General features: G+C 41.9%; 1 protein-coding gene and 1 long non-coding RNA gene across 7 annotated transcripts in view; both read left to right on the forward strand.

The window, feature by feature from the left end:
* The window catches only part of LOC132022730 (uncharacterized), a 42,840-nt gene extending 36,591 nt beyond the window's left edge, over positions 1-6,249 (forward strand). Inside the window, exon 3 of the long non-coding RNA XR_009405683.1 lies at positions 5,947-6,249. This is a non-coding gene — a long non-coding RNA (uncharacterized LOC132022730). The remainder of the gene's footprint in view (positions 1-5,946) is intronic.
* Positions 6,250-7,454: 1,205 nt separating this feature from the next.
* ITCH (itchy E3 ubiquitin protein ligase) overlaps positions 7,455-18,196 on the forward strand; it is a 129,594-nt gene continuing 118,852 nt past the window's right edge. For 4 of the 6 annotated variants that reach the window (XM_059406833.1, XM_059406828.1, XM_059406830.1 and 1 more), the window contains exons 1-2: positions 7,455-7,559; positions 12,216-12,296. The gene's annotated coding sequence lies outside the window, so the exon portion shown is untranslated. The remainder of the gene's footprint in view (positions 7,560-12,215; positions 12,297-18,196) is intronic. The other 2 variants (XM_059406832.1, XM_059406831.1) reach the window with 1 other exon arrangement.

Below are 18,196 nucleotides of genomic sequence, written 5' to 3' on the forward strand. Positions count from 1 at the left end.
CCAATCTAATCATGAAAATATAGCATCTCAGAGCTTTACTTTGCTAAATTTCTGCTTTAGCCACAACCTAATCACTACTGTGAAATATAATAGCTCCGTGTATTAGCTACCTATTGCTTTAGCATATATTACTAAGACACGTAGGGTGACTGGACCATTTAACCTTGTAGGACCTGCCCATCCTTCCCTCCAACCTTGGAAGGTCCTCAAGGACTGAAAATAAAGTCACGTTCCCTGTATATTTGATTGTGCCCTTTGCCACCTCAGAAGTTTGCTTAAATGGAGGCTGAGTTCTAAAATTCCCAGGATTGTTTCTGGTCTGACATATTCTCAGCTTGCATAAGGTGACCTGGATGCGTATTGCTTGACTCTATCTTTGCCTGAGGAATTTGCAGGCATGCATTAGATTTTCTTTTTAAGAGATAGAAATTCTGGTTTAGGACAGACATTTCCAGTGCCATGGGCAATAAATGATTCTGATTGGCAATTTGTAGAGATAGGGTAATGGGGCTTAACTAGGAGAAGGAGACCTTTAGGTTTGAGAGCAAGAAAAGAGGGAACTGGGGATAATGAGCAGGAACAGAAGCTCTGACATACTGTTTATTATCCAAGGGAGTTCTTCAGTCCTACGGTTGCTCATCCAAATTTTAGTCCTCCCAAAAACTGCAGGAGGAGGTGCTCAGAGCTCCTTATGGCTATTTATTTTTATGACTTTTTTTTTCTACTTCTAAATTCAGTACAGACAATCTGAAGGATACAGAGAAGCACAAAGTCTTTTTTTGGCATTGATTCAAAGAGGCAGTTGTGGAATAAGTGAAAAAGACAGTCCTAGGTTTAAATATCAGGTCTGTTTCTTGCATTCTGCTAACAGAGTTGGCGAGTCACCCAACCCTTCTGACCTCTGTTCCTCCTCTGGAAAAGTGGTAATCACAATGCCTCCTCCCTCACTGGGGATGAATAGAGACACATTTAGTTCAGGGCATACAGTGGGCACTCAGTGTGTCTCTGTTTCCTCCTTTCACAATTTACAAGAAATTTTCATTCAAGCATTTTCTGAGCATCTTTAAAATGTTATTACAGGCCAGAGGAAATACAGGGATGGATAAGACTGTGTCCTTGCCCTTGAAGAACTTACGATTTGAGGAAAGAGAGATTAAATGGTCTAGGCCGCTGCCTTTGATAAAATAGACACATGACTCCAATTTTCACATGTCAGCAGAGGCCCAGAGAGGCCAAGAAATACAGCAAGTAAGTAGTAGGGAGGGGACTGGAACACAATTAAGAGGAATATTGGGACAGAAGCAACGAGAAAGGAATTTTGGAAATAAAATCATGCCAATTTGTAGTTCAAAAGAGAGGAAGAGGAGCACCTCTCTAGCTGGCTCAGTCAGTAGAACTTGATCTTGATGCCACTCTTGATCTCAGGCTTGTGAGTTCAAACCCCACACTGGGTGTAGAGCCTATTAAAAAAAAAAAAAAAAGAGGAGGTGGGGACAGGGGGACAGGGGGACAGGTGGGAGATGGAGACGTCTACGAATGAATCAAGGGTTACAAATCCAGCCCTGAAGGTGGACTGCATTTTGTTGGTGCAGGATTTCCCCTCTCCTCCCAACATTTTATTATGAACATTTTCCAACCTATAGAACTGTTGAAACACTTGTACAGTGAACATCCATGTATCCACCATCTGGATTCCATAGTTGCTAACCCTTTGGTATGTTTGCTTTGTCATGTGTTTATTCACTTATCTAGCTCTCCATCTATCCATCTTATTTTTTTTTTAAAGATTTTATTTATTTATTTGACAGAGAGAGATCACAAGTAGGCAGAAAGGCAGGCAGAGAGAGAGAGAGGAGGAAGCAGACTCCCCGCTGAGCAGAGAGCCTGATGCGGGACTCGATCCCAGGACCCTGAGATCATGACCCGAGCCGAAGGCAGTGGCTTAACCCACTGAGCCACCCAGGCGCCCCTATCCATCTTATTTGATGCAATTCACAGAAGCTGCAGAGTTCACTCTCCTTCTAGACACTTCAGCACCCCCTCATTAGAGCTCAATATTTGTTTCTGTTTTTAGGTTAAATTTACATACAGTGGTATGCGTAGATCTCAAGTAAACCATTTGCTGCTTTTGACAAATGGATACAACTGTGTAATCCACACCCCTCACAAGGTACTGAGAGAACATTTTCAACAGCAGGAAATTCCCTCCTGCCAGAGGCAACCGCTATTGTGATTTTTTTCCACCATCAATTAGGTTTTTACCTGTTCTAGAACATTTTACAATTTATAGAACATTTTAAAATATTATTTATACATATATACTCTTTTGCATAAGGCATCTTTCCTTTAGTATGATGTCTGAGGCTTATCTATTTTTTGCATATTAGTAATGTTGTTATTGCCTAGTAGTATCCTACTGTATGAGTGACTACAACAGAATTTATTCATTTTCCTGTTGATGGAGCACACAGAAGGTTTTCAAAATTTTTTTTTAGATTTTATTTATTTATTTGACAGACAGAGATCACAGGCAGGCAGAGAGAGAGAGAGGGAGAAGCAGGCTCCCTGCTGAGCAGAGGCTGGATCCCAGGGCTCTGGGATCATGACCTGAGCCGAAAGCAGAGGCTTTAACCCACTGAACCACCCAGACACCCCCACACAGAAGTTTTAAACACTTTGTACTGGTTGCCAGTGTTGTATGCCTGGCTGCAAATCCTGGCTCTGTTGTATGCTAGATATGTGCCCATGTGCTGGTTACTTTATCTCTTTGAGATTCAGTTTTCCCAATCTGCATGATGGGAAAACTGACAGCTATTGCTTATTAAATATTTGCCATGTGCTTGCTTGGCCCTTTCCAAGTGTTTCACATAATCACTTAATCCTCATAATGACCCACAAGATAGGGTTTATTACCATTCCTATTTTATAGATTTGGAAACTGAACACTCCACCTAGTTGCTGGAAGTATTCAAAGAACTAGTGTCTGGAAAGCACTTGGGACTCTATGTTGTAACTACAATGTAGACAGTAAACATTAGTTGTTATTTTTCGTTTTACCTTACTGGCCCTTAGAGGAATCAATCAATCAATCAATTTTTAAGATTTTTAAAAAAGATTTTATTGATTTATTTGACACAGAGAGAGACAATGCATGAGCACAAGCAGGTAGAGCGGCAGGCAGAGGGAGAAGCAGGCTCCCTGCTGAGCAAGGAGCCTGATGGGGAACTCCATCCCAGGACCCTGGGATCATGATCTGAGCAGAAGGCAGACGCTTAACGGACTGAGCAACCCAGGTGTCCCTCTTGGGAGAATTTAAGTTTATTACTCTTTTTTTTTTTTTTTTAAGATTTTATTTATTTATTTGGCAGACAGAGATCTCAAGTAGGCAGAGAGGCAGGCAGAGAGAGAGAGAAAGAGAAGCAGGCTTCCTGCTGAGCAGAGAGCCCGATGTGGGGCTCGATCCCAGAACCCTGAGATCATGACCTGAGCCAAAGGCAGAGGCTTTAACCCACTGAGCCACCCAGGCGCCCCTAATTTTATTACTTTTAATGGAGAAACTGTATAAAACCCTGAGAATAGGGTTGCCAGATAAAAGGCAGATGTCCAGTTAAGTTTGAATTTTAGATAGACAATGAAAATAATTTTAGCCTAACTATATTACATCAAATTTGTCACATATTAATGCTAAAAAGTGATTCGTTGTTTATCTAAAATTCAAATTTAATCCAGCCTCCTCTATTTTTATTTTCTAAGTATGGCAACCTTACCTTGGAGGAAATGACTAAGGTGACTAGGGACAGAACTTGTGCACATCAGTTTGGAGATAAGTAAACAGTCTTAAAGAGGGCAAAGGAGAGAGCCATGAGGTCTTAAGTGGATCCAGATCTTAGTCTCCTAGAAGCTCCATTAGTGTCTGGTCTCCATCAATGCACAACTCTGCCACTTTTCAAGTCTTCCCCTGCCTCTGGCAGTTGAATGCAGAGTGGCTTCAGGGAAGACGGGGGCAGCAACATGACTAAGTGTTCTGTGGGGAAAGCCAGTAAGTGACAGGCGGCATGTGGGCTGCTGGGGTTTCTCTTCCCACTCCTTCCAGCTCTGCATCCCTGCTTCCTTCCCTCCTTCTCTCCCCAGAGGCCTGGAAAGCTCCTTCCCTTGCTGGTGGGGCTTCCTCCAGCGCTGCTCTGGCAGGACTGGGTCCTGTCCCATGCTGACCTGGGTGTCCATGGCAGAAGAAGGGTGTCGGTGGTTCAGGGCTTTATCAGTCACAGGGTCTGCATTCCTACCTGGTCTACACTGACTTCTGAATCAGGGAACATGGGAGCCAGAGCCACAGCAAGGGAGAGGAGGAAGTGGTCACACTAGGATTCTCTGTTCTCATGAATTCAGCTTCTCCTTTGAGAACCACGAACTACCTTCTACCAACTACCAGAACGTTTACAACATCCTACAAGGTAGAATCTATTATTTCCATCTAGAGATTCAGACACCGAGGCTAAGGGACTGGCCTAAGACCCCTAAATTGTTGACTGTCAGGGCTAGATCCTTGATCTATATGCCTTGGAAGAGACATAAGTTTTTAACTTCTGCTAGGTACTGCCTCCCAGATCAGAGCTAATCCACCCTGTTGGAATCTGCAAGTTAGGATAGCATAATCCAGTGGTTCTCAAAATGTGATCCCTGGGGGGTACCTGTGTGGCTCAGTGGGTTAAAGCCTCTGCCTTCGGCTCAGGTCATGATCCCAGGGTCCTGGGATCGAGCCCCGCATAGGGGTCTCTGCTCAGTAGGGAGCCTGCTTCCTCCTCTCTCTGCCTACTTGTGATCTCAGTCTGTCAAATAAATAAAATTTTAAAAAAGATGTGATCCCTGGGCATCAACATCACCAGGGAGCTTGTGAGGAATGCAATTCTTGGGCCTACTGATAACAGAACTTTCTGACTCAGAAATTCTGTGGCTAATATCTGGCAATTGGGTTTTAATAAGCCTTCCAGGTGATTCTGATGCACTCTGAAGTTTGAGAATCTTTATGAATAATAGAAAGAGGTGCATTTTAAAAAGTGCACATATTTAAAGCATATTTAAGTAAACTTTTACTGACATATAATATAAATACAGAAAAAGACACAAATCATAAGTATACAGCTCAATGGGCTTTCAAATAGTGAGAATGCTTGTGTATCAGAACTCAGCTCAAGACACAGAACATTATTACCAACCTGGAGAAACCCCTTTGTGCCCCTTCCTGGTATTACCTCTCTTCAAAGGATAATCCCTATCCTGACCTCAAACACTATTAGATTAGTTTTGCCTAACATTATATGGTTTTAAAAATTATAGATGAAGGTATGGAATGCCTGGGTGGCGGGTAAGCGACCCACTCTTGTTTCAGCTCAGGGCATGATCTCGGCATTGTGGAATCAAGCTCTGAGTGGGGCTCCCTGTTCAGCTAGGAGTCTGCTTGAGATTCTCTCTCTCTCCCTCTCCCGCCCCTCCCCTCCCAAATAAATAAATCTTAAAAAAAAAAAAAATTGTAGATGAAGACAGAATCTGGAACCACAGGACTTTTACTGGATCCCTGGTTTCCTACTAACTGATCTAGAATCAGTCATCTAATCTCCTTCTCTGTATAATGCTCATAGAAATACCTCAAACCTTAAAGGGACAGTGTGTTTCCTAAACTTGTGTGGTGTCAAGAATCACCTGGGGCACTAGTTAAAAAACCCATATTCCCCAGAGCATACCTTCTTCATAAGACAAAAATTGGTTGTGGGTAGAGAGGAAAAATTTTCTCCTTGCTTATGTAAAAGCACACATATATATTAAAAGCACATACAATACATTAATAGATATACAGTATATTTGTGGTATTAAAATTTCATGGGGGAATAATTAGAGAAACATGTCTAAAAAGTTCTTTAGAGAGCTGATTATTTTTTTTTTTTTTTAAAGGCTGAACAACACTGCCCTACAGCAATGATTCGTCAAGCGTGGTCTGTGGTTAAAAATGCAAATTCTCGGGACGCCTGGGTGGCTCAGTTGGTTGGATGACTGCCTTTGGCTCAGGTCATGGTCTCGGAGTCCTGGGATCGAGTCCCGCATCGGGCTCCCAGCTTCATGGGGAGTCTGCTTCTCCCTCTGACCTTCTCCTCACTCATGCTCTCTCTCTCACTGTCTCTCTCGCAAATAAATAAATAAAATCTTTAAAAAAAAAATGCAAATTCTCGGGTCTCACTCCAGATCTACTGAATCGGAAATTCTGGGGGTGGGGCCCAGCAATCTATCGTTTAACAAATCCTTCGGGAGATTCTGATGGGCACTAAAGTTTGAGAACCACTGCCCTGGAGATTCTGACTGGGGTAAGATCCCTGAGTCTGGACCTTTAACCAGCTCTCCTAAGCCATATTGCAGCCAACATTGACAAAGAGATTTGAACGTACTTTGAAAAATGCAAGTGACTTGCCATGTGGTAAAATATGTTCATATGGACAGGCTAAACAATAACAGTGAAGGTCATTAATTACTAAGCCCTTAGCTGGGTCTCTGAGTCTACTTGCACAGCCTATTAATTCTCACAAACAAGAAGTTAAGAGGACGGACCAGACTGCCTGGGTTTCTTTCTTTCTTTAAAAGATCTTATTTATTTACTTGACAGATCACAAGTAGGCAGAGAGGCAGGCAGAGGGAGAGGGAGAAGCAGGCTCTCCGCTGAGCAGAGAGCCCTAGTGCAGGGCTCGATCCCAGGACCCTGGAATCATGACCTGAGCTGAAGGCAGAGGCTTTAACTCACTGAGCCACCCAGGCGCCCCCTGCCTGAGTTTCCATCCAGCTTGTGACTTGGTTTATGCATTTGTAACGTGAAGATAATACAAGTAGTTTTGTCATAGATTTGTTGTGAGGCTGAAAGAGCTTACGGATCAGCTCTTCGAACACCTGCCGCGTTGGCATCACTTTTATGTAGGCTGTTTCCATATCCTTAACCGCACCTTGTTAAAAAAAAAAAAAAAAAAAAAAAGGTGGATTTGAACCCGATCAATCAAACTCCCTAGTGTACTTTCTTAAGGACTAAACTATAATCCAGTGGTTCTGAAAGTGTGATCCCCCACCAGGAGCACACCAGAGTCAGATAGAGGCAAATTATTACATCCATCCCAGATCTGCTGAAAGAGGAACTCTGGGGGTGGGGCCCCTAAGTTTCAACAAGTTCTTCAGGTAATTCTGATGCACATTAGCGTTTGGGAACCACAGCTACAGTCTTTAGAGGTTCGGGGGTGGAGAGTAGCTTTAAAAAAAAAAAAAAAAAAAAAAGCCTTGAGGGGCTGGGAGAACTCCCAGGGTCCCTCCCACCTAAGCGCGAGCCTACTCCGGTTTAGAAGGTCTCCCAAGCTTCTGCCAACTCTCCCGGTCGGCGCGAAAGGCCTTCTGGGGCTTGTGGTCCACATTCCTTCCAAGCTGGAGGCGCCTGCGCGTTGGCCTCCAACTAGCTCTAGTTGCTGTGGTCGGGGCTCGGGACCGGCTGCCATCTTAGTCGAGGGACCGAAGAGTCGCCGCCGCCCCGAGTCCCGGTAAACATTCGCTGGCTGGCCGGGGGTAGTTCTGGGTAGAGGGGGGAGCCCGCATGAGAGTGTCCGAGGAGAACCAGGGGTGAGAGTGCGGCGCGCGGGCGGAGGACTCCAGAGCCGCGACTGCTCTCTTTTCCCTCACAGCCGGTGCCCGTGGGGGTCGCGGGGAGCTCGGGCTAGTGGCCGAGGGGTGGGTTGGCCGGAGGCGCCGACCAGCCACTAATGGCCGGGGTATGGGGAGCCCCTCGCCTCGCGGGCGCCAAGTTGTGAGAGGGCTGGGCCGTGGCGGGCGGCAGCAGGGTCCATCCCCGCGCCCCTCAGCCCCGCCCGGGGGCCAGTCTCCCGCGGCCCGGCCTACGCGCGGGGCCCCGCGGCAGCGGCCGGAGCGGCCGACGTGGCTCTGTGAGGGGCGGCGGCGGGGCCCACCTGCCACTCGGCTGGCCTTCACGAGACTTTTTGGAGCCCCCAGTCGGGAGGCGGGCCCAACACAGCGGCTGCCTCCTCCTTCTTCCACTCCCTTCCTCCCTCCATTGTCCCCCATCGTGGTGGTCCCGGGCCGGGCGCCCTTTTCTGCGCCCGGTGTCGCGACCCCGCCGGCACTTCCCGGCGCCGAGTTTTGCGGACGTGGAGCCGTCACTGCCCTCCCTCTTGAGTGCCCTTTTTTTCATCGGAGAAAAGAAAAAAGTAGCCGCGAACGTATTCTAAGGGTCGAAACGTGATGAGGACATGACTTAGTGGGAACTAAGTGGGGGAACTCAAGTTTTCAGACATAGTCCCGGGCCACGACTTGAGAGGCTCCGGGTCTCTGCGTCCAAGGTGGACGTTAGGCCTAAAGTTAGAGATGTAACCAGGTGAACGTGCAAACTACCTGCAATTCACGATTTCCCCGTCACAACTTGTTTTCTTGCTTATATTCGCCTTTTAATATTGTTACATTTTCTGCCGTAATTCTACAGCGCTAGTGTACTTTTTTGGGGAGTGAGGTTGGGGAAGGAAAAGCGGGATTTTTTTTTTTCCTTTGGAAATTTTTTGGAAAGCGGGGCCAGCCACTTACCATTGCACTAAGTTGGGGTCTCCCGTATCTACTCCTAATATAATTCGATTTTAAGGAGGTGTGTAAAGGCAGTGTATTTCTATCCTCAAAATCGGCTAAGGATTTCTCAGCTGACATAAAATTCTCATGGCATATAATGCTGAGAGCCTGCACTATGCATTCACAGATTTACTCGAGGTACAGTTACCAACAGAGAAAGTAAGTTTTTTGGGTGTGAATCCAGAGGGAATTCCTTCATGTTTAGTATAGGAATCAAGTAAAAAAAAGAATATGAAATAAAAAACAAATGCAGAATACTTTTTCACAGTGTTCTAGAGGGATGATTTCTAAATTCTTTTTAAAAAACACATTCGTTTACCTATTGGAAGAGATAGACAAACTAATTGCTCCCCAAATTGCCCAGTAGAATAATTAGGGGAGCTTTTTAAAAAGTAGAAACTCCAGGGTCTCCTTCCTAAGGTTGATTTAGTAGGTCTGCTTTGGTTCTGAAGAATTTATTTTATTTTATTTTTTAAAGATTTTATTTATTTATTTGACAGAGACCACAAGTAGGCAAAGAGGTAGGCAAAGAGGCAGGCAGAGAGAGAGGGGTGAAGCAGGCTCCCCGCTGAGCAGAGATTTCCCGATGTGGGTCTCCATCCCAGGACCTTGGGATCATGACCTGAGCCGAAGGCAGAGGCTTTAACCCACTGAGCCACAGAAGAATTTGTTTTTAAAACCTGCTTCCAGCCGCTCTCATGGTCTTGGGAACCACTGAGGCAAACAATACTGTGAACCTGAGAAACGCGCAAAAAACTTTTAAGACTCATACCAGTTTTGTCTGGGGTTTGGCCATAGAAGGTGGCAGGACCTACCCCTGGTCCTAAGCTGGGTCTTAGATGATGAGTGTACAAGTGTAACCAGCATAGGTTAAAGGAAGGACAGGGCAGACAGGACCCCCCTTAATGCTGTGTGTAAATGCAGAAGACTGTGGGAGAAAAAGGTTTCATGGAGCAGGGATGGGATCAGGAAGGAGAGCATTGTGGGACATGAGGTCAGAAAGGTAAAAGGAGGTAACTATGTGAAAAGTTACAAGTATAATGCTAAAAAAAACCTTGAGTTTTATGTTACTAATAGATTCAGATTTTAAACAGGGAAATTATATGAGTGACATGAATGTTGTAGAAAGATGGCTCTGGTGATGAGAGTACAGCGATGGAAGAGTGGCTGTTGCAGAAGTCTAGGTGAGAGGTTAGAGGTTTGATGTTGGAGAGAGGCTGTGAGGATTGGATTTAGTTCTTTACTAGTGCAATATTGTTACCATATTTTTGGATGAAAATTGTTAGGGCCCCACTGGGTTTCGAAAAGGCTCTTATTCTGTAAAAAGGACCCACAAGCAAATCTGAATAATTTTGCCAGGTTATATATATTAATGGTATCAGAGTATATTTTTCATTAACACTTAAAAAAAATGATTTTATTTATTTATTTAAGCGAGAGAGAGAAAGAGAGCGAGAGCACGCAGAGAGAGGGAAGGTCAGAGGGAGGAGCAGACTCTCTGCTGAGCAGAGAGCCCTGTCCGGGACTCATCCTGGGACTCCAGGATCATGACCCCAACTGAAGACAGTCGCTTAACCAACTGAGCCACCCAGGCACCCTCCATTAGCACTTTTGAAAAATTAGAATCAGATTGGCTGCAATTTGTAGGAGAATTTGGAGATTAGACTGCAATTTATGACTATCAACACTATTGATCTAAGCTTGTTGGAAGTGTTTCTCTCATACTCAGAAACTTGGTGTTAGAATTAAAGAGTTGGAAGAGATTGCAGAGATTACTAGTCCACAGTGGCAAATATATTTTGGTCTATGGACCAGCTCTGCTTTGAAGTAGCTGGCAGAGCGATTTTGGTCATATATGTTCTCTGGGAACGTGAGTTATGATTGATTAGTGATGCTTCCTGTGGACACAGTTACTTAGTAGGTGATATATGTGCCAGGTATATGCTATCCTTAGACTAGTCCAAACTTAGTTTTCTGTTTATTAAAAAAAAAATCCTAAGCAGGTTCAATAATTTACCTAGAGCTAGTTAAGAATTAGAGCTAGAATTGGGGGCACCTGGGTGGCTCAGTGGGTAGGGCCACTGCCTTTGGCTTGGGTCGTGATCTCAGGGTCCTGGGATCGAGCCCCGCGTCGGGCTCTTTGCTCATCGGGGAGCCTGCTTCTCTCTCTGCCTGCCTCCCTGTCTACTTGTGATCTTTCTCTGTCAAATAAATAAATAAAATCTTAAAAAAAAAAAAAAGAATTAGAGCTAGAATTAGAACTGAGTTTTTGTAACTTTTAGTTAATCTCCAGTGTGTCAAGATGAATATGTGCTGCTAAAGAGCCTTTGGTATTAGACCAAAAGAAAAAAAGATACTTCTAGCCTGTGCCTCTTGACTGTTTAGGCAAGAGTTTAACAAGGAACTTTGGCCTAGAATGAATTTTGTTCTATTTATTTTGGCTTAAGAAATTTGTTGTTAGGTGCACCTGGGTGGCTCAGAGGGGTAAGCCTCTGCCTTCGGCTCAGGTCATGATCTCAGGGTCCTGGGATCGAGCCCCACATCTCTGCTCAGCAGGGAGCCTGCTTCCCCCTCTCTGCCTGCCTTTCTGCCTACTTGTGATCTCTCTCTCTCTGTGTCAAATTAATAAATTAAAATCTTAAAAAAAAATTGTCGTTAGTACTGCTAGGAAATAGTCACCTGTTTGTGGCCCCGCCCCCCACGTCCTTGTTCCTCACCCCTCTCTCAATTTTGGGTTTTGGGGATTGGTTTTATTTATATGAGTTAAGACAAAGTGTATAAAGTTATTTTTTCCTGTATTTGTAGCACCTCACCAAATTCTAGGCTCATAATAAGCTCTTAGTAAAGGCGTGTTGATTTTTGTGGTTGTACATGATACTGGTTTTGAGTTAATATCAGTTAGTGGTGCAGAATTGAATTGCAGCATTATCTGGTTGGTAGGTCGGCCCCTCAGCTAAAAATGTTGAGTTGGAAATAGCTTCACAACTAGTAGTCATTAACCAGGAGCTGTTCCTCCTTCAGTCTAGCAGTGTACTGTCCTTGGAAAACTGCTGCCACCTCAGCTTTTTTCTTTTCCGAACTGACTGTACTCTGATCCTTGAAGTGCTTTTTCTTTTCCTATCCTTAGGAGCCTCCCAAGTTGCAGGGACCATTGTTATAGTGACCCCAGTACATAGAGTGTGTGTTTTATGGTCATCTTCATTTTGCCATGTAGCCATCATACCCAAGTGGGCATCACCCCTACTCTGTAGGAGTCATTTTTCATAACTCACCTTCTTATCCTGCCTGCCCCACCAAAAATTATCTGTGCCTCCCCAAATTATCTATCCCATGAAACTTTTACATTTATTTTATTAATTTCTAGAAGTAATCTCTGTGTCCATCGTGGTTCTTGAATTCATGACCTCAAGATCAAGAATTAACATACTCTCCTGATGAGTCAGCCAGGTACCCTTATCCCATGAAGCTTAAAAAGCCATTGTGCTGTCAAATTCCCAAGGTCATTGCTAATCTGATGTGTTTAACTATAAGAATGATGTGTTAATGGACCCTCCTTCCCCTCTCAGGTAACATGCATTTAACAGCGGTCTTCTGGAGACAACACCTTAACCCAAAGAAGTGACTCGAACGAACGGTGAGAACTTCAGGTATGGTGGCAGGCCTGTGAAAGAGTTTGGGAGACAGGAATGGTGCAGAGGGTGAGAGCCCTGGTCATATAACTGAAAGAGGGTGTTGATGCTGACTACATCAATTGGTTGAGCTAGGCATTTTGCACTTGGGTTTGAAACTCATAGTCTCTTCTATAAGGATTAGCTTGTGAGCCACACTTTGCTCTTACTTTTGGTCTTCTGACTTTCCTGTTTTTTTTTGTTTTTCTTGGACATACACACATTTTTCCCAATTGTGCTGTTCTATAAACATTTATCTCTGTATACTTGTCCAGATATGTGCGTTATGATTAAAAAGTTAAGAAGTAAAAAGAAGGCAACATGCAATGGAGATAGAGAATTTGGAAAGAAAGGACTGATTTGATTTTCCCTGACAAACTGTATGACTTTTGGCCAGTTATTTAATCTTGACTGGCCTCAGTTTATATATCTGTAAAATAGATGTATCGATTCCTACCTGCCTTCCTGACATTGTTGTGAGGATCAAATAAAATAATACATACTAAAGCTTTAGAAAAAAATGAATTCACAACTTAAGACATTATCTAGGTCTATAAGGTAAGAGAAGTTGGGAGTAATACTGAGAAGGAAAACATGAGGACAGGACAGATTGACTTTAAAGGATTAGGAGAGAGAAAAGGAAGACTCTACTCGATAAGAAAAAAAAAAGTAGAGCAGGAAAAACTCAAGAAGAGAGTAAGGAGTGAATGAAGTAGAACTAATGAATTGGTAGGTTAGAAAGCTGAATACTGTAGAGAGTGGTCCCTTTTACTAATTTTAACCTTGCAACTCTTTGTTGTCATTGTCATTACTACCTTCACATAATGTCCTAGATTCCATACTTAGATTCCTGTCCTCACTGTAAATGTCAGTATTTATTATTCATACCTCTACGTGACCCTTTGCATTTAGTTTATATTTTTGTTCAATAATTACCCTCTAAATGCTTAGAGAACAAGACTACGATTTGCTTGTTATGGTGTCCCAGGCCATTGCTGTAATCAAATGTGTGCTTACTCTGTTCTTTTTTTATAATTATGGAGGGAAAGGAAGGAGATAGTGGGAGCTTTGTGAGAGGTAGTAGGAAAGGAAGTGGCTAAGAGGGAAAGTAGGTAAATAAGATGTAGTAAGAAGAAGAATTCCCAAAAAATAAAGAAAGGAAGTACATGAAAGTGAAAAATACATAGTGCAAAAAAAGAAGGGGAAAAGGAAGTGGTGTTACTTGCAGTTAAGGAACCAAGGCAGCTTTCATTTCTTTAATGGTGATATATACCTCACAAAAAGTTATGTGCTGGGAAAGATCATTCTTCATACCAAGTATCTTTTTTTTTTAAAGGTTTTATTTATTTGACACAGAGGGAGAGAGCATAAGCAGGGGGAGCAGCAGAGGGAGAGGGAGCATGATATGGGGCTTGATCCCAGGACCCTGGGTTTATGACCTGAAATGAAGGCAGACACTTTACCTACTGAGCCACCCAGGTGCCCCCATACCAAGTATCTTTAAAATATTTCTAAAAGTATCCACTGCATCCTGAACTCACAGAGTAGTTCTTTGTGGAAAGAAAACTAGGGCAACATTCCAGGAAACCTGGGTTCTAGCCTTTGGTATTTCTTGTTGCTTACTCCTGAAATCTTGGGCAGTTCGCTTAAATCTCTCTGGGCCTCTTTTTCCTCACATGTATGTTAAAGGTATCAAACATGATGATCTCTCTGTTTTCTTCTAGCTCACTCTTTGATTATATTTTGTGCTTTATGTTCTCTTACTAATTTTTCAGGATTTTGTTGATTCCACAATATAAGATTGGTAGTAGAAATATCTTATAGTAGAACTTCATAATATCCATTACCTTGTAAGTGAGAAGCCATTATATTTTAAGTTCTACTTTAAACATTGGCAGAAAGAGAGATGTATAGAAAAACTAAGTACAGAAATGTTAAGTTTGTAATATTCAACAAGTGTTTATTTGAGCTCCTGTTGTGCTAGGTCCCAATAGGTAAATATAAAACCTCTATCTAAAGAATTTTGTGGTTTTGTCAGGAAAACAGACATGCTCACCAGTAATTTTTGTAAAAAGCAGGGTGATAAGTGCTATAATAAGGATTACATTGCATTGCAATTTAAGATAGAAGCTTTAGATTTCTTTGTTCTTTTAATATAAATGAATATATGCTAAGTGCTGCTCTGTGCTAGGTGTTGCAGGGACTCATGATGAAAAAAAAGTCCCTGACCTCAGGCTTTTTTTCATGTCTGGGAGCTGCTTACCCTAAAGGATTTACATTTCTGTCCCAGGAAAGAAGTTTTGTACTGTATCATCACTTCATAGTTTTAAACTAAATTCATCTGCATATTGAGCTTCCCTCAATCCCAAATGTTACATAACATACTTTCTGAGAAAATCTGTATTATTTTATTGGATCTGTATTGTTTTCTCTGTCAATGACAGAAATTTTTCTTTTAGGGTAAGGAAAAAATCCAAATGCTGTCTGGATAACATGTGTAGGTAAACTTTGGTTTGCTTCTTAATCATTCAAAGAAAGAGGGAGATCTAAAATTTAGCATTCCTTGTTCCAGGGAATTATTTCAGTTGGTCACAGAGGAGAGAATGCCACTCTAAAGCAATCTATGATTCCTTTAGATTGTCTGGTTTTGACTTTTGGCTCTACTGTGTACTGGGAGTATAACCTTGGTCAATTTCCTCATCCATAAATTGGGACTAGAAATTGCATATATCCATAGGGTTGTTGTGTGGATTAAATAAGGCAAAATATTTTTGCTTGAATAATAGTTGGTTGAATAAGTATGAAGTGTTCATTGCTATTACTGTTTTTTTATTATCATCATTACCACCGACCTTGTCTTAAAATTATTATCTCAGTTGTTTAATTCATTAAATAAGCTTATCTAGCGTGAGCATTATAAATTTGAATGGAACATTTTATTTATTTTACGATTTTATTTATTTGACATCACGAGTAGGCAGAGAGGCAGGCACTTGTCTTAAAATTATTATCTCAGTTGTTTAACTCATTAAATAAGCTTATCTAGGGTGAGCATTATAAATTTGAATGGAACATTTTATTTATTTTAAGATTTTATTTATTTATTTGACAGAGAGAGAGAGAGATCACAAGTAGGCAGAGAGTCAGGCAGGCAGGGAGGGGGAAGCAGGGCCCCGCTGAATGGAGAGCCTTTCTCAGGGCTCCATCCCAGGACCCCGAGATCATGACCTGAGCTGAAGGCAGAGGCCTAACCCACTGAGCCACTAAGGTGCCCCTGAACGGGACGTTTTAAATAGTAAAGATCAAATTGAGACTAAAGTGAACCAGGGAATTCGTGTTCCTCTAATGGGGTAGTTGTTAAGTGGCTTTGGCTTGCTTTTTTAAAAAATTAAAGGTAAAATTGACCATTTTCACCATTAAAAATATATATAATTCAGTGTTGCCTCACTTTTGATCTAGTGGGGAATATAGGACGAAGTGTGGGCCAAACATCTTAACTTTTTTCTAAACAGAAGCTGGGAATCCAGATTTTGTGAGAAATCTTTATTTTAAAATGTTGACAACTTTTGAAATCATGAATGCTATGGGCCAAGCAAATCACCACTGCGGGAAGGATTTGTCTTGTGGGTTGCCGCTTTGCAGCCTCTGTTCTGGAGCTTGACTTTTTGCATCATAACCCATGTTCCCTGCCTTCCAGAAAGAAAGTCCTTACACACATAAAGATTTAAAACTGTTCAGGCAATACCTCAGAGCAGTCTAGGTCTGAATGAGAGGTACACAGGGTAATTATTAAGGCAGAGAGGAGGAGGGATGTTATTTAAGATAGATTAAAAATTGCCAAAGGTATAGAGGCAGGAATGGACTTGAGATTGTGGTAGTACAGGGAATAGATTAGTTGGAGTTTAGATTAGTTTCAAGAGGGTTTAATGGGCCTGGTAATAGAAGAAAGTTTGATAGTTAAGAGACCAGCCTTCTTGTTTTGGGATAACTTAAGTCCTGTTGGCTGACAGAATAAAATGGTATTTTGTGGCGATTTATTAGGTAATACTGAAGCCTGCAGTATTTACTAGGGTTGGTAGCTTCTGGAGGCTGGAAGAACAGGCTAGGGAGGTAGGTGGTAGTGGGAATGGAAAGGAAGGGACAAAAGCTTGTGTAAGAGACAAAAGCATGCATATATATATATGGGTCACTCTGTGACAGTGGAACCCTGCAGTAGATAAAGATAGCCAATTTTGAAAGCTTTTCCCCTAGTTCTTTTGTAAAAACTGGGGTATGTGAGAATAATACTATTATCTCTCCTTTTTGTGTTGTGGATCTTGCTTTATCAATCTCTCCACCCCAGCTTAATTATGGATCGTATACATAGTCTTACAATTGCCCAGCTTGCACAAAGAGAATAGAAAAAAGAGGAAATAAAGTAGTTCAGCTGTTTATCACATTTCTAGTTTTGGATTTTTGGTGATCTCGGATCTCTGATAAGTTTCATTAGACTTTATACATGGAATTTTTGTATTTACCAAAGTTTGGAAACACTGGCAGTTTTCTCATGGAAAAGATGTAGAATTTTGCTGCAGAAGCTTGACACAATAATTAATTCATGATTTAGAATGTTTAAAGAAAGTGATAAACATTGTAGAAAGGTGGAATGTGTTTATTCTGTGTGACTTGAGAAAGTGATTTTTAGGATTTCATTTTCACCAGGATTTATTTTATAGTTCCTCTTGAGAATTTTGACATATACAGGGAAATTATTTCTTATTCTTGGCTAAAATGCCAAGTGTAGTTATTGTAAGTAGTCTTTTTGATGAGTAAGTTGAGTAGTATGTTAGGTATAGCCTGAGTATTAAGAATAGTTGAGATGCAGTAATATTTCCCTCACTGATGAGTAAAAGTCCTGAACTGAGCCTCTGAAAAGTACAAAAAATTGGGGCCCGTCAGAGAGATGCAGCAATAGGGTCAAATAGATTTGAACTAAATCTAAATCTCATTTAATGGAGAAGGGATTGTTTTTTTTTTTTTAATTTTAAAGCATGGTCTAACCTAGTTTTTGGAATTCATTTGTTCTTGAATATTGAAAGGGATTTTCAGGTAGTTCATTTAATTATACATCTGTTTTGGAAGTAGGAAGGTAAGGAACACGAGAGAGGGATTAGCTGCATTTGTTTCTGTGGAAAGTTAGTAGTTAAGAGGAAATCCCAAGTTATCTTTTTCTGTTCTTGAATTTTTTAGAGGAAAGATACCTACCACAGGTCTTAATTAAAAATAATATGCTATATGTATATTGAAATGTGCAGTACCTAGTTACTACTGCTTTTCATTGTCTAGAATGTTGTTGACATTTAACTGCTGTCATCTCCTTGCCTTTTGTCTCTGTTTTGACTTTATTTCATTTTGCTGGTGTTTTAGGAGGGAATGGAGTTGGAGTTCTTATGTTCAGTCAGTCCAGTTAGTTGATTTTACTCTTATCAGTTGATGTTTTCACCTCTGAGGGACAATGAAAATGATTAACTTATCTGTTCTGATTATTTTTTGGTTTCTTTTTTTAAAAGATGTTATTTGTTTATTTGACAGAGAGCAGAAGAGCACAGGCGGGGGGGGGGGACTGGAGAGGGAGAAGCAGGCCCCCTGCTGAGCAGGGAGCCCCATGTGGGTGCGGCTAGATCCAGGACTCTGGGATCACGACCCAAGCCGAAGGCAGTGGCTTAACCCATTGGACCACCCAGGTGCCCCTTTGTTTTTTTTTCTTTGTGGTTAAATACACATGATGTAAAACTGACTATTGTAAATGTTTATTTAAGTGTTCAGTTTAAGTACATTCACTTTGGGATGCCTGGGTGGCTCAGTCAGTTCAGCATCTGCTTTAGCCGGAAACCTGGGAT

This window comes from Mustela nigripes, chromosome 7 (assembly GCF_022355385.1).
Source record: "Mustela nigripes isolate SB6536 chromosome 7, MUSNIG.SB6536, whole genome shotgun sequence".
Lineage (NCBI taxonomy): Eukaryota > Metazoa > Chordata > Mammalia > Carnivora > Mustelidae > Mustela > Mustela nigripes.